The 11,892-nt window shown below is 34.0% G+C and overlaps 1 protein-coding gene across 2 annotated transcripts in view; it reads left to right on the forward strand.

Annotated features, from left to right (window-relative positions):
- Window positions 1–1,876: 1,876 nt before the first annotated feature.
- The window catches only part of LOC118445822 (uncharacterized), a 13,405-nt gene continuing 3,389 nt past the window's right edge, over window positions 1,877–11,892 (forward strand). The window contains exons 1-2 of one of the 2 annotated variants that reach the window (XR_004839413.2): window positions 1,877–2,030; window positions 9,261–9,330. The gene's annotated coding sequence lies outside the window, so the exon portion shown is untranslated. Of the gene's footprint in view, window positions 2,031–9,260; window positions 9,331–11,892 lie in introns of those variants that run through there. The other variant, XM_085656523.1, reaches the window with a different exon arrangement.

The following is an 11,892-nucleotide window of genomic DNA, read 5'->3' on the forward strand; positions in this document are numbered from 1 at the left end:
ACTGTCTCGTAATGAAACGATTGCCTCATGGCCGAGAGTAAGAGAAACTTTTCCGAGAAATATTCTCTCTCTTTCTCTCTCTCTCTCTCTCTCTCTCTCTCTCTCTCTCTCTATTTTACTCACTCACTCTTTCTCTCTCTTTCTTCCTCTTTACAAAGGCGGAGCCAAAGGGATGCCTTTCGCCCGGGCTTCGACGTGATGCGCGCGCGCGAGCTCTCTTGCACACACGCTGACTCCCCATGCTCAGAAACTTTTGAGAACCGAACGAAACGAGTACCGACGCGACATTTTGCTTCTCTTTCTTTATTTTTCACTATTTCTACCTTTCTCTCTTTCTCTCATTCTTTCTCTCTCTTTCTCTCATTCTTTCTGTCTCTTTCTCTCATTCTTTTTCTCTCTTTCTCCCTGTCTGTTGTCTGTCTCTCTCTTATTCGTTCACTCTTCCTTCTCTCATTTCTTTCTCACGGAACTTGTAAAATTTAAAAGCACTTTGGAATTCGCATCTGCAAAAGTACACCAGTGAAAACTTCGAAGAAGGAAACGAAAGGGGTGGGGAGAGAAAATGAGAAAGAGAGAGAAAGAGAGAGATTCGTTCGGTATACCCTACACGTTCGGATTTTGCGTTTTCTGTTTTTTTTATTTTTTCTTTTCTTTTCTTTTCTTTTCTTTTCTTTTATTTTCTTTCATCTCTTTTTATCAAATTTTGCGAACGACGAACGACGATGAAGATACGTGAAAAAAAAGAAAAAAAAAAATAAAATAAAATAAAATAAAATGCAACGGACTGTAATGATATCTTAGCATTCTTCTTGTTCTCCCTTCTTCGAAATGAAAATTTTATTATTTAATTATCCGTATTCGTACATTAATTATCATCATTCGAATATTCGAATACCAATTAAAAAAAAAATTCTTTTATTACTATCTCGATATACTTTCTCAATGATTCGAAGAAGTTCTTTATGCTTGAAGGCTTCATTAAAGAGAAACATTTAAAAAAAAAAAGAAAAAAAAAGAAAAAAAAAGAAAAAAAGAAAGAAAGAAAGAAAGAAAGAAAAAAAAACAAGGAACAAAAATACACGAAAAAGTAGACAAATTTGAAGATCAATTGTTAACGAAGCAAACGATGCGAAACTAAATTAATCATATTGATCCATCGATGAAGTTATTCGCGAGGATATTCATTTAAAAAATGTATGAGAAAACCTGTACGTGACTAGAAAACTCGTAAATTTCACGACCGGATTAATTTTCAGAGAGTAAACGCGACGAACCAATGAAGGAGAAAACAGCACGCGTATTAACCAACGGCGGCGCCAGTTTCTCTATTCGCAATTTTTACTTTCACGTTGATTCCTTTCCCTTTTTTTTCTTTCCTATATTCAGCGTTTCACATTTTTCTGAATTATGATATATAAAAAAAAATAATAATAATAATAATAATAATGATAATGATAATAATAGAAATAATTCGATCATCGAATGAAATGAAATGAAACAAAATTTATTTTGTCGTATCTTAAATTGACATTAATCATTTATTGAGTCTTCGTTTGTCTAATAAAATAATTAGTCTAATATTTAATCTTTATCTTCTCTTTATAATGATTTTTATTACTCTCTTATCATAATTATTCTATCAGAGGCGACATTTTCAACATGAAAATGACGAAAATAATGAGATGGAAGTGCAAGCTTTAAACAAGAAGAAAAAATATATACACACACACATATATATATACATTCATATATATATATATATATATTTATATATATATATATATATATATATACACGAGAGGATGTCTATTCTATCGACCAGGCTTGCGACGCGCGCATGACAACACGCTCGATCGTAAGGGAAGACTATCATGGCGACGGTGCGAGATAACCTCGAGCTCTTTCGAACGTTCTTTTATCCATTTACTATACTTTCTAAGATTTAACTGGTGATTTACGGAGTATGTCTATTGGTGTCGAAACAATCGGAGAACGAGTAATACCTACTTAACTCGAATCGTGCTTTACAGGTAAGCCAACGACGTATTTTCTGTCGTTTCCTCGAACGTAACAACAATATTTTCTGATAATTCATTGAACTAAAATAGAAACATAGAAAGTCTATATGGAAAGATAAAAAAAAGAAAAAAAAAAGAAAAAAGAAAAAAGAAAGAGACAAATGAAATGAGACAACGTTGATAAGGGAAAAACAAAAATTTTTCTGCTAAAAATAAATTCCTAATCGTTTGCATTGATAAAATAATTAGAATGCTGATACGTATGTATGTATGTATGTATGTATGTATATATATATATATATATATATATATATACATATCCCAGTTCTCTTCTCACCCTATCTTCTAGTCTATCTTGTAAAATTGACATTTGTCATTCATCGTGTATTTGAAATAAGAATACTGTAATTTCTCCTGGAACTTTTTGACTCGTTGAAAAATACAAGAAAAAATCTGTGAATGAATTAATAGAAAAATTATTTACGAGTATACGTTCATAGTGATGATGCGTTCATATGTATGACATAGACAAATAGCGTCGTTTGTTTGTTCGCGTTATAGCTGAAAATAGACAATTTATGGAAGGTGCCTTAATGCCTATAAAGAAACCTACTGTGTGGCCAATTGTGACATGTTAGGTTCCGCGAATAGACTTCATTGATCGCAAATTATCCGTAATTTCTACGAAAGTGAAGAATACCTAGCTAAATCGTTATATCTATTTACACATACCTAATTTATCTATTTATAGATAAATCCAATGCGATAATTTTTATCGCGATAAAATCACTCGATAGAAGTCAATCGTAATTTAATTAAATTTATAATTAATGAAAAACATATTAAAAACATTTGCCTCGTTCGTTACTTACGAATGAAGTTCTTCATTTTATATTTATAATAATAAAATCATCGATCGATACATTAACCAAATAAATTTATAACCAGTAAACTATAATAATATCAATGATCTGATAAAATTCTCTTATTTCTCTTACGTTTAATGTTTGTTTTCAATCGAGTCCGTCGTTAAAATTTTTCTGATTATCACAAAAATATCTCATGCTAACGAATGAGAGAGGAGAAAGAGAGATAGGGAGAGGGGGAAAGAAAGAAGTAAAAAAAAAAAAAGCGGGAGAAAAAAAAGAGGAAAGAAAGAAAGAAAGAAAAAGAAAAGTTGTCCCGATCGAAGTGAAATTATTTCCTTATCATTATACGAAGTATTTCAGGCATTTCATTACATACAAGTGTATAATATAGATACTATCTTTCTGTCCGACAATCTCTCTCTCTCTCTCTCTCTTTCTCTCTCTCTTCCTCTTTTAAAAAAAAAAAAAGAAGTAAATATCAAAAACACGCAAGATATAAACGTGGCCATACGAAAGTTTACGTTCCGTCGTACGGACAACGTGAGAAGAAAGCTTTTTTCTTAAAAAAAAGAAAAAGTTATATCCTGTTCGACTTAAAAAGTAAAAAAACGAAGAAGGATAGGCGATAGGTAATCAAAGGAAAGTCAGTTCAAACGAATTAAATTGGAAAGGACTGAATAACACGAAGATCTAGCTAGCTATATATATATATACACCTACATTCATAGAGAAAGATGGACGATACGCCGGAACTTTGGCTGGTCATCAACGAAATAATCTCTCTCTCTCGCTCTCTCTCTCTCTCTCTCTCTCTCTCTCTCTTTCTTATTTTCGTTCGAATTCGAAGGTTTCTTCTCGTGGACATAACCTTTACGCTATTATCCAGTAAGAGCGAGAGAGAGAGAGAGAGAGAGAGAGAGAGAGAGAGAGATAAAGAGAAAGAGAAATGTGGTAACTCACTTTTGGCTTTCTTCCTTTTTGCGAAGTGTATTAGATTGGCTTCGAGATACGTGACCTCGCTCGAGAATCAAGCTCGTTTCCCAACATTCTCTACTCTTCACTTCGATCCTCCTCAAACCCCACCCAAGAGCCCTCTCATCCTCTCCTCTCTTCGTCATTTCCTATGGTTCCTCGCCACCTCCCACGTCGACACTACGTCCTGCACGAACCTAACTTTCCACGAACGTACTTCTCCTGGGCCCCCTCCCCTCCACCCTCCTATCCTACCTCCTATTCATTCTCCGCCATACGCTTTTTTTCTTTTTTATTCTATTTCTTTTTTCCTTTTTTTTTTTTTTTTTATTATCTTATTTTTTCTTTTTTTCTTTCACTATTTACTTCCTTCCATCCTTTACTTACTACCGTCGCGTCCTTCTTTCATTCTCTAATGTTTTTCACTTCTTCGACGTTGCGAAACTCTTAAGCAGATTCTGTTTACATTATCTTCTATTTCGTCTCACAAACATATACATACAAACATACATACATACATACATACATACATACATACATACATACATACATACATACATACATACATACATACATATATATATATATATATATATATATATATATATATATATCGTGTATATTATAAACATTCGTATTCGGCAATTCGAAAACAAGAAAATATCGTCTAATCCTATAATTAATTTTACCGAATCAATGTTTAATTTAACATTGTAATCGTGATCGTATTTAGGTCGATATTTAGGTATCTATTTCTTTTTTTTTCTTCTTTCGTTCTTTCTCTCTTTTACCTCTCAATTATCGTATAAAGAGAATTGATAGAAACGTTAGTAAAAATTTTATAACAGAAGTTCGAATGTAATTCGAATTAAATTTCTCTAAAGAATACTTCCAATTTTCTTTTATATAAGCTGGACAATAGAAGCCAGAGAAGGAGAGAAAAAGAGAGAGAGAGAGAGAGAGAGAAAGAGAAAGAGAGAAAGAGAGAGAGAAAGTAAACGCAGCAGCAAGTGAAGTAGAAAGAAGAAAGAATTAGATAGAAATGGGGGGGGGAGGTGGGGGGAAGAGAAAACTTCGTGTCATCGGATTCAGCAGTCCGACCAGAGTTCTGAGATGGTTATAAAAGTTTTCTGCAGCTCGATATATATATATATATATATATATATATATATATATATATATATGAATGTATATAAGTATACTTATAGATACGTTGTGTATATATGTATGTAGACGAAGTATCGATACGCGTATTACCTAGACTGGAACAAACTCGTTTCCAATGTGTTCACCTTGGTCTTCTTCTTCCTTCTCATTCTCATCCACATCCTCATCCACATCCTCATCCTCATCCTCATCCTCCTAAAGGGAGAAAAGAGAAAGAGAGAAAAGCCAAAGAGCAATTCCTATTCCAACGACTTTCCGTAAAAACGTCTCATATCGTGAAACATTGTTAAATATATTACGGTCTTGCCATCTCGTATACCACTACTACTACTACCACTGCTGCTACTACTACTACTACTACTACTACTACTACTACTACTGTTACTACTACTACTACTACTACTACTACTATTACTACTACTCTGCTACTAACACTACCAACATCATGTAATGCATATGTATGCAAAGACGAAGTGAGAAAGAGAGTGAAAGAGAGAGAGAGAGAGAGAGAGAGAAAGAGAGAAATGCCATGATAGAAGATCACGTGCCTACAGAATTTTACAGTCCCCACGTTGATCAGAGTCTAGACTATCGTTTTCGTGATCCGGAATCCTTTCGGTCTTTCTTCTCGAACGGAATATCGAGAAGGGGGCGTGAAGTTTGAGGATGCAAGAGATGCACCGCCTTTCCAACCAGTCAGAGCTTAAGCTCAACCGTAATATTCAACTCGATGAGAGAACCTAAGAAGCCATTGATCTCCTTAAAATCTAACCGTATCCATGTATATAACGTGTACTTAAACATGTCTTATATGGAAAAAGGAAAACAAAAAAAAGAAAAAAAAAGAAAGATATGATAAATTACATATTTACGAAAATAATCGTATTGTTTAGTAAAAATCAAATATCTCAAGATATTTGCATGATTTCTTTTTCTTTTCTTCTTTCTTTCTTTCTTTCTTTCTTTCTTTCTTTCTTTTTTCAAGAAATACATTTGATTTTAATTGTACGATAATAATTGTTTAAAGTTACAATCAATTAACGTATACCTAATTACTTAGCGAATAGAACTTGTGTATACTTATATCTATCTATATAAAATAAAGTTCGACGTGTTTTAAACAAAAAACCAAAAAAAAAAAAAAAAAAAAAAAAAGAAAAAAAAAGAAAACGAAGAAAAAACAAAATGAAATACATAAAATGAAATAATAAAAAAAGAAAAACAAAAAAGATAAAAAGAAAGAAAAGTAAAGAAGAAAAAGTAAAAGAACCTTTCTCTAATTTATTTATCGTCTCCATCTCAAATTCACCCTCCCCTCCCTCCCTACCTCCCTCCCTTCCCCATTAAATCACTTGCCTTTATGAAATTCTTTGCGAATACTTTTACTTCAATGAAACTAAGTAAATATATATCATTGGTTCGAGTTGAAAAATTTGTCGATCGTCTTGGACTTAACATTTTCGTAGTATCGCATAGACATCGTCGTCCTCTCTTTTTTTAGTGCATAAGTCCCCCTTATCTCACGGTTCTCATTTTGTGACTTTCCCCTACGCCATTCTATTCTACTCTTACTCTTACTCTTACATCTCGTCCTTGTCTACTTCTACTACTTCTTCTACCTCTTCTACCTCTTCCTCTTCGTTTCATAGATATCTTTACATTTTCACAACCTCCTCCCGAGTTTTCATGTCTCTTCTCTCAAATATATATATATATATATATATAATATATAATATATATATATATATATATATATATATATATATCTTTGTACGAAGTTTCCTTCGGTCGTTCCTGTGACTTCGCTCTAATGAGACTTCAACGTTCACCGTCATTCTGATAGTCACACACAAATGCACGTAACTTACATGTACCTACGAATAACGTAGATACCTACTCTAGTCGTACCTAGTCTAGTCTATCCAACGTCCTCCGGGTAAATCCTCAAACGCATAAGACTTCTCATGGTAACGTACGTGAAGCTATATGTACTTACATACACATATACAAATACATAGATACATACATAGATACGTACGTACGTAGAATCTTGTAAGAGAAAGATAAAGACGAGAAGAGAAGAGAAAAGAGAGAGAGAGGGAGAGAGAGAGAGAGAGAGAGAAAAAGAGAGATATCCTAGAAGTTCGTCGGCGATATTCCAACAACGATTTCAACCAACCCATCCTTACACAATCGTGTACCTACAAACGTACTCGCCTTAGCAAGAAGAACCCTTTTACGTGTCCAATCTTCCTCCGTCGTTCCTTCGTTGAAGGAGAAATAACAATTTCGTTGTTGGAACGCCTTGAGAAAACTTAACGCTTAACCGCGCTCGCCCGTTTTCTAGTAAGCTTTTCGACTTTCTTCCGAATCGGAAAGCTCGATCTCCTTTTCGTGCTTCTCGTACGAGTAAGACGAGAACGTTTGGAAAATAGGAAGATGACCTCGTAAAATTGGAGCTATGCCGAGGATATTTTTCTTGGTTGGTTGGTTGGTTGGTTGGTTGGTTGGTTGGTGGATAGGTAGATAGGTAGGTAGGTAGGTAGGTAGGTAGGTAGGTAGGTAGATAGGTAGGTAGGTAGATATAGCTAGCTAGATATAGAGTATATCGGAAACTCGCTATTTATCCCGCCGAACGACTCTAGTCGTATACCGTTATTTCATAACTCCGTAAGACGTAATAGATCTCGGACTTCCTACCAAAAATTGCATCCGTCTTGTGGACTGGCTCGTTAACTTGACCGGAGGATAGGATTTTATTCCTCGTCAAATGATATTAAAAGTTTTCGTACGTTATAAGAAAGAAAAAAATTGAGAGATAGAGAGTAAGAGAAAGAGAAAGAGAGAGAGAGAGAGAGAGAGAGAGAGAGAGAGAGAGAGAGAGAGAGAGAGAGAGAAATCATGAAAACGGAAATAACATAACAAATACAATTTCATAGTTGTAACAGACTAAGAAGACATCGTATTGAATATCGTAATGGCGTACAAAGAAGAGGGCGATTACCATAGAAATGTCTCGGCTTTTAATGACACGTGTATTATGTACGTATATATAAATATATATATATGTACACACACACACACACATACATACATACATACATATATATATATATATATACATTCTTTTCTATACTTGAAAAAGATACGAAACGTAATGGATTCCATACGATCAAAATCTGAACGAACGAGCCTTGCAGGCAATGAATTCGTCCTAGAGTTTCATAACTTCGATCGGCCAACGAGAATAACGAAGGACAATGTTGCACGGGCTAGCTCTTGCAGGAGCACCTAAAGAAAATAAACTGTAATAAAATGGACTATGTAAAATGGCGAGCCCCAAGTGAAATAACGTTTAACCATCTAGCTAGCTTGGCCTAGGCTTGATAAAGATTTCTCGCTTAGACATAAACATCGGGCGTCGCAAACTTAACGCATGGTCATCCACGAATGAGCGTAAAGATCGCTCTTTACGATATCGTCGTGTCGGATTTTGCACAAGAAAGAAAGAGAGAGAGAGACAGACAGAGAGAGAGAGAAAGAGAGAGAAAGAGAGAGAGAGAGAGAGAGAGAGAGAGAGAAGGAGAGCTAGCGCGCTCACGTTCAATGTGGTATCTTTGTAGACACAGTTAATTGAGAAGTCAACTACTTACATATATACGTAAACCTTCGAGTACCAATGAATTCAATTTACGCATCTCTTATGCATAGTTATATTGTTACTTTCTTTATTTTTTGTTTTGTTTTGTTTTGTTTTTTCTTTCTTTTCTTTTTTTTGTTTTGTTTTATTTTTCTTTATTATTTTTTTCTCCCTCTTACGCTTACGCTTTCTCATTTCTATCGCTTTTTCTTCCCTTTATCTTTTTTATATTTGTTTTATTTTTATTCCTTATCCTCTTCTACTACTACTTGTTCTTCTTCTTCTTCTTCTTCTTCTTCTTTTTTTTCTTCTTTATCTTCTTCCTCTTCTTCTTCTTTTTTCCGACGCTACGTAGAAAACGAACGACATCGCGAGCCGACGGATACGCGCCGAAGACGCAATGCTTCGATTCTATTTCGTCATTTGAAAATTTTTTATTTAAAATATTCTTTACGAAAGAAAACCAATTCTTCGTTCTCTTTTTTCTTCCTTTTTTTTTTTCTTTCTTTTGTAAACGAGTGCACAAATATATTTATCATTGTTTTAACCATACTTAGAAAATGTATTCCTTTTTATTGTCTCGATCGATCATAGATAGGAGTAGTTTCATTCAAGATGGAGAACAAACGTGAAAAGAAAATGGAACGATCTGCGTGCAAGTCCTTATATATATATATATATATATATATATATATATATATATATATATAACGAATAACAGGAAGATTGGTATGATCTAATCATGGAATCTACTTCGAGCCCTGAACAAAGCAAACTGAACAACCTTAGTTCGTAAGATGATCTTAGAGGGAAGAGAAAGACGAGAATCCAATCAAAACCGAATAGAAGAGGCCATCGAATATCCAACGACTACGTTTGCCTTCTGCGAAGCAATTATCCCTTTTGCTAAGAATGGTCTTAGGGACGTAATTAATCTCCTTGGCAATCAACGTTAACAACACTATGAACATTACTCGTTCCAAGTAATTATACCAATTAGCACTTTTGCAATGATTTTATCTTTTTCCAAACTAAATATATACGTTTCCTGGTATTTTTATTATAACTTATAAATAATTATAATATAACGAGTATGATACAATATACATACGTATATACATATACATATATATATATATGCATATATAATATATATTTTCTTCGTAGAAGTTCGTAGTTAATTAACGCAATTATTTATGATAAAACGTATGTACTTAGTTATAATCAATACATTATGAATAAATTACATATATTATTTTAATGCACTTTTTGAGATATCCCTCGAACAATATTAATAATCCATATGTATCTTCAATAATATCCCATAATATTTCATTAACTTAACACACAGAAAATTTCCGAGGAATACGAAACGATACGTGTCGGTCTTCTTCCAACAAGAGACTGCTCGCGCTTCGGTAGTTTACTTTAGGTATAAACACAACGGTTCGGCGGGTAAACGACGAGGTGACGTAGAAAAAAAAAGAGAGAAAAAGTGAGAAAGAGAGAGAGAGAGAGCGAGAGAGAGAAAAGGGTTTATCTATTTTTTGCGTGTATGAGCTATTCGAAGAAAAGAAAAAAACGAACGAACGAACGAACGAACGAACGAACGAATGAACGAACGAAAGAACGAATGGTTGACCTTTCGGCATAACTCTAGTTTTTATGCAAAGCCCTTCGGACAAATGGAAAGCAGATTTTTCGGATATTCCATACCTACGTAGAAAAATATCTACGTTGGGAAAGAGGACTGGCAAAAAAATTCTATGTCGGTTTGAAACGACTAAGAGAGTTGTGGGAGACGAATTTCTTGTTGCTTTTTTTCTTCTTCTTTTTTTTTTCTTCTTCTTTCCTCTTTCCTTTTCTTTTCCTCTTTTTTTTTCCTCGAAAGAAAAGAAAAGAAAGAAAGAAAGAAAGAAATAAAGCAAGAAAGAAGGAACAACAAAAAAAGAAACAAAAAAATATTTTGTTGGAAAGAGACCTTTGTGGACCTTTTACCGATATCCACCCAAGGCGCAATGAGAAAAAACGATACGAAATAAAGCAAAAAGCAAGATAAACGAAAATGAAAAAAGGGGAAGGACGAGATTTAAGGGAGTACGATGTGGGTGGACAGATAACCGGAAAAACGTTCGATCTTCAACTAGAAACGAGAAACCTTTTGCAAAGAAGAGTTTGTCCCTATAAATGAAGAGGAAAATTCTACTCTTAGTGCCCTTCCCTCGCCTCGTCTCGGAAGCATTATCGTAGATTGGTTTCTTTCATCGAACTTTCCCGTAAGTAAGAGATAGGTAAGTTTTTTTTCCCTTCAAGATTGAAAAGCATTTACATGGAAATGTGGATATATAAGACACACTCTCGTTCGATATTTAAATAGATATCTAAGCGGATATATGATCGATTATTAAACAGATTGTTTTAAAGTTGTAAGAAACTTTTTATATATTTGTCTCTCTCTCTCTCTCTCTCTCTCTCTCTCTCTCTCTCTCTCTTTCTCTTTCTCTTTCTCTACGTCAATTTACTAAAATTTATTATAATTTTCCCGATAATCCTTTCTTATTTTTCTTTAATAATCTAATGCTCATAAACGTATGATTATTTAAGCGAATAACTATAAATTAATATACGTACACTTAATTGAAAAATTTCTCGAATAACGTTACTTTAAAAATTAATCAGACATATGACCTTTTTTCGCGACATTTTTACTCATTAAAATACTAAATTAAGAACTTTCGATTCGTCCTATTAACGCGAGTTCAAAGCTCTCTTCCATCGTCCTGTGCTTCGAAAAAAAAAAAAAAAGAAAGAAAAAAAAATAAAACAAAAAGGAAAAAAAGTTGCATTATCTGTCCTTGCAAGAAAGAGGCAGAGAGAGAAAGAAAGAGAGAGAGAGAGAAAGAGAGAGAGAGAAAACGAGATATTAAAGGGGAAGGAGATTGAGAATGAAATTCACGTTGAGATATTATTCTCGTGTTATCGAACGAACATGAAGATCTCAAGTTCCCTAAGGGGGTTTATATATCTCGAAAGGAAAGACGAGTTGCATGTATAGTCCGACTTATCGGAGAATTTTAAGTCGTCGTGAAGGGTACAATGTTGCATCCACAGTGGTCGTTCGTTCGTTCGTTCATACATACGTTCGTTCGTTCATTCGTCCGTTCGTTCGTTCGTTCGTTCGTTCGTTCGTTCGTTCGTTTGTTCGTCTTGCATTTGTGAGAGTAAA

This window comes from Vespa mandarinia, chromosome 4 (genome assembly GCF_050613455.1).
Source record: "Vespa mandarinia isolate Hongniang chromosome 4, ASM5061345v1, whole genome shotgun sequence".
NCBI classification, from domain to species: domain Eukaryota; kingdom Metazoa; phylum Arthropoda; class Insecta; order Hymenoptera; family Vespidae; genus Vespa; species Vespa mandarinia.